The following is a 5,028-nucleotide window of genomic DNA, read 5'->3' on the forward strand; positions in this document are numbered from 1 at the left end:
ACGCCGGTTGACGTTACTTATATTTACGGATATTCTTTTCCCTTTTGGATTGATTGATATTCAAAATACAATTACCCCCACAAAATGTATTACATTTAAACACAAAGTTGCAAATAATTGTTGACCTTTCCCTGAGTTAAATCCATTTTGTTTGTACTTCTTGTTGTGCCGTGACGTCTGGCGACGTCGATGTTTTTTGTCAATTCTAAAGAGGACTATCTGTTTTTAGTTACTAATACATGTTCGACAGAACAGTATATCCCGTCATTATTTGGAACACAAAATACCACGACTATACTTAATTTAAGGTTTCAATATTATTTAGTTTTAAGCCCAAGTTATAGAGGCATTACTTTCAACATTATATAGTTTATTGCTGACATAACCCAATTTTTTTACCGTGAGTCGTGACCTCATTTTTGCAGGATTAGATTCTAAATAATTTTTAGAAGTAAAGGAATTTATTAACTTTTTCCTTGCAAATTTTTGAAACTATTGCTAGATAATGTCTACCAAATTTAGTAATGATGTGACGTTAAGTAACATAACTATGACAAAAGTCTTCGTATTTTTTATTGACCCTCGTACAGTACTGATCAGACACAACCTATCAGAAAGAAATCCCCAACTAAACCCTGGGTTTACTTTATAGGTTTACTTCGGGTTTACTAGAGTGGACCCAGAGTAGACACAGAGAGTTAACCCAGTTAGAAGCATACCCCTTAAACAGACGGTAACTGTGTATTGGGAATATACAAGGGGCAGAAATTACAGGCAGTATGATGGAAAGATAAAGAAGGGTCTGCTTCACACTTCAGTGGGTACTCACAAGCAGTATCCAAGTAAACCCAAAAAGTTAACCCGTGGTTTAGTTGGGGATTACTCTGGTGTTAGGTTGGGTCTGATCGGTAATGTATTTCTGCTGTTCTTCATTAGAAGTTTAACAACCCCAGCATGGGTGTACAGGTCGTCTGCAATATCCTTATAAATTTTATATTCAGTCGCCTGTAGGTGTAAATGTTTTGTATGCCAAAAATCTGACCAACATGGTTCTCTTCTTTTTCAATGTCTCCTTCGAAAGAAGAAATGTCTGAAAGAGGCTGGATGAACTAACATTTAGTGTAATTAGTTTAATAAGGAGCTGTATTTAGTGAGGCTAATTTTTTTTAGCAATAAATATTTCTGCTTATACTAGAGTTTCATAAGTATTTTGCGCTTCTTTTGAAGGATTTCAGTTAACTTCTTGAGCATATTCAAATTGCTCTGTAGTTCTTTAAATCATATTTTATCTCTAAAATAGAACATTCATGGAAATCATGTGATTTGTTAGAATGTAATTACTTTATAATTCCTAAAAAATCTAATTTTAATCCCACACGAGTTGTAGATGCAATCAGAACACATATTTTACATAATATTAACCATTAGGTGCTGATTATATTCTGATCTGTGTTTCTTTATTTCTGCTAACCCGATTTTTGGCGCCAGGCAATTTTCTTTCTAAGCATTTCCTTATCTTTAAAGATTGGATCGTTTTTTCTTTAGTCTCGATATGTAATTGTTTTATATTACTAGGATATTTATGTAATGTAGATTAATTATTTAAATGATATAAAAAATTAAATTACCATCTAAAATGCATGAGGATTATCAACATTATCACACATAATAATTTAGAAATCAATTAAATGTTCAAGTTCTAAGCTATTCTTTTAAAATACCTTTTAGCTCTTTGTCTGGGCTTGTCGAGGAGACTCATATATGCATTTAATTAAGTTCATTCTGGAGATTAAAAAATAATATTGTAATGACGACCACCTTCCTGCCAAAATCTTTCAAAAAGGACTATGAAACCTATAATTTTAGCGAAAAATATATAATAGAGAGCATGACCTGATATTGAAATTGTACAAGAAAATAGACGAAAATAATTTCCCATATTTGTTAACTATTCAGATAGGTGTTTTGAGTACATGTTTTCATAGATAAACTAAAACAAGGTGGCTACAATACAACCTCCCATCCCCCATCACAAGGGGCAGACAAAAACTCTCCCTGTGAGCATTTAAATAAAAAAAACATAAAAGAGAAAAGCTATATAACATTAAACCGTAATGTTTCTCTTCACTTTTGTCCCATCTTCTGATTGTTCATCTTATATTTTCTGCAGCATAGAAACTTTAAACAATTATATCTTTTGATCTTATGAAAGGCAATGACCTGGGCTACACAGTTTTTGTAAACTCTGCACAACGCTAATTACACCATGATATCTGATTTCGTAAGATTTTTTGTGCAGATAATCATTCATTTTCATAGTCTTTTATACATATCTCTGTGTAAACAGCTGACATTTAATGGACATTTAATGTACTTTAAGGTTGATAAGGGGCGTTGGTGCATATGGATTTTCTAGTCACATTTGTACAATTGAACAAAAGTTTTAAATATTCTCTTTGTCCTAATCTTCATTTTTCAAATCAATTAAGTATAAATCCTCGGCACATTTATTACAGACTGTCGCCAAGGTTCAGTGCAAAGGATAGTATGAATTATGTTTGCGTATTGTTATCAGATTCGGAAATTAATTTAAAACCATGTAGGAGCCTAAACTGGAGGCTTTCACGGCATCTTCTAGACTTGATCATGTTGCTTTTTGTAGCGGTGAGAAGCGAGCGCATTGTCCACTACAACTTGGACACCAACATACCAAAATCACTATGCATGTATTTAAACTTAAGTAAATTTAATCATCATAAAAAGCAACAGACTTATAGTTCAACCTTACCAGTTTCAGCCACATCGAGGACCAGAACAACCCCTGTCATCGTCTTCAAGTAAGAGCGACTCTGAGCGAGATCCTGACATCGACGCTGTTGCGACTGATGAATGGTATGTATTGTTTCTTATTTATTCGGCAATGAAACTTTTGAATAATAATACATTTAATAAAAATCTTTCATTGACTAAGCAAAAAAAAAATCGGTTAAATGAATCAATGTAAAGGAGCTATTCTAAATCCCATTTTTGCTCAACATTGCGCAAAAATTCCCATTTGAAAGTTGAATTTAATTTCAAAGTGCAATCAAAGATCAAAGATCTATTTAATAAGTCCATGGTTGTATTTGTTTTGACAGTAATAAAACTGATAGTTTACATGCTCAAGCTAGTTAATTACTTTAATTATACCAACCATGTGCGTAAGATAGATACGCCGATTGTATAATTATGGACTAATTATATTTGAGAAAGAAAAACGGGCGGAGAAATGAGCAGTTGGAAATAAAATTATTACATACCGCCATTATTGTTTGTATGTGTTTTGAATATTGTCAATTGTTTTTAGTTATGAATTAGTTGCAAAATTTGTCAGAAAAAATAATTACCGAACTTTAATAACTGTAACGCAAAGTCACACTAACTCATACAAATTGTTTAAAGAACATTGCACATTTGTTTAAAAAATTATAACATTTTGTGTAACCATTTTACTGTTTTCTTAATTTTTTTTTTACAATTCTTATTTTCAGGTGCACCTGTAATAACTGCGTTGCTATGCCTACTGCAACAGAGAGAAGATGCTGCCAGAGCTTTGCAGTTTGCCAGCCAAAACTAGATGAAGCCAGGATAACCTGCATCGCAATGCATGAAGCCTTTTAAGTCAACTGCTTGAACCACCACGTCCTTGAGCTCTCCTTCTACGAGTACCTAGATTACAATGGGCCTATTGGAGATGAAGAACCAGTCCATGAGTAAGTTTGATATTTACTGATTGTCAGTATACAAGATATCTCGGTATAGTTAATTGGTAAATGATAAGTAATATTTCCAAGAAAAATGTTCTATAATGATTTTACAACAAGAATCTATATTTGTTAAACTTATTCAATGTCATTGTGTTTTTTCAGACTCTATCGGTACATCGCTTATCGCAGATACACCAGATGGTTGTGGCATCGCCTGGGGAAAAAGACTAGGAAGGTTATTCCCTCATGTGTAGTAAGTGCCATTCGCACCAGATTTCCATCTGACGAGTACACAGGATTTATGTATCTTAGAGACTACTGAGAAAAAAGAATTCATCGTAAAATACCACGAACGAAGAAATGTGACATGTCTCAATGGATTTATTTTGTTCTGAACAATATTAACTATTGACTACAATATGTTTGTGCATAAAAGTATAAAAGTAGATCAAGACATTCAAAATGTCTATATGCATCAGTTGTTAATTTAAATAAATATAAAAACCATCAATCTTGTTGTAGTTTTATACATGTAAATACATAATATTGATTTATATATAAACATATATAGACAATTAAAGGAAAAATACCCGGTACTGCATCTTATTGAACCAGATGGCATTTATAGACATATACAATGTATGACATACATGTACAAGTTTGCAAACAGGTCAATGGTTTATAAAACTGCAGATGTTTACATCACTTAAGTATCACTCGTCAATGTTTTCACTTTTTCTGATGTCAGCGGTTGAAACGTGTCCGGTATATCCTCACTGCTTCACCTTTGTCCACTCGATTCCCAAAAGCAGCCATAGGTGGTGGGCATTCCTGACGGAAGGTCTCTTGTGCAACTTCATATGAAGGATATCTTCTCCTAAATCCAAAGATTTCCTCCATCAATCTGTCCACATGCTCTTAAAAAACATAAATAAATTACAGAAAATATTTATTACGCAAAACTTATTTCATCTTTTTGTCAAAGATTACCTTTTCAGTGTCTATGTGAGAATGACATGGAATTTTTTTATATGAATGATTTTTTTTTCATAATGAAACAACTATTACTACAATTCAATGCAACAATAATTACCATATGAGCAGGTATCCATCACAGCTTTTAGGGTGTGGTCCCCTTCTTTGCCTTTGGATAAGCCACCTTCCAACGTAGATCACCACCTTTTGTAATTGCCTGCCTTCTTTCGGTGTTTTCATTTTGATGAATAGCAGCCAGTAGTACTATAAAAATAATATAAGTTAAGATTGAGGATACAGAACACTT

General features: G+C 33.0%; 1 pseudogene; it reads left to right on the plus strand.

Moving 5' to 3' along the window:
• Positions 1–3,543: 3,543 nt before the first annotated feature.
• On the plus strand, positions 3,544–4,463 carry LOC128173713 (uncharacterized; annotated as a pseudogene).
• The last annotated feature ends 565 nt before the right edge of the window (positions 4,464–5,028 follow it).

The sequence above is a fragment of the Crassostrea angulata genome, chromosome 2 (assembly GCF_025612915.1).
Source record: "Crassostrea angulata isolate pt1a10 chromosome 2, ASM2561291v2, whole genome shotgun sequence".
Lineage (NCBI taxonomy): Eukaryota > Metazoa > Mollusca > Bivalvia > Ostreida > Ostreidae > Magallana > Magallana angulata.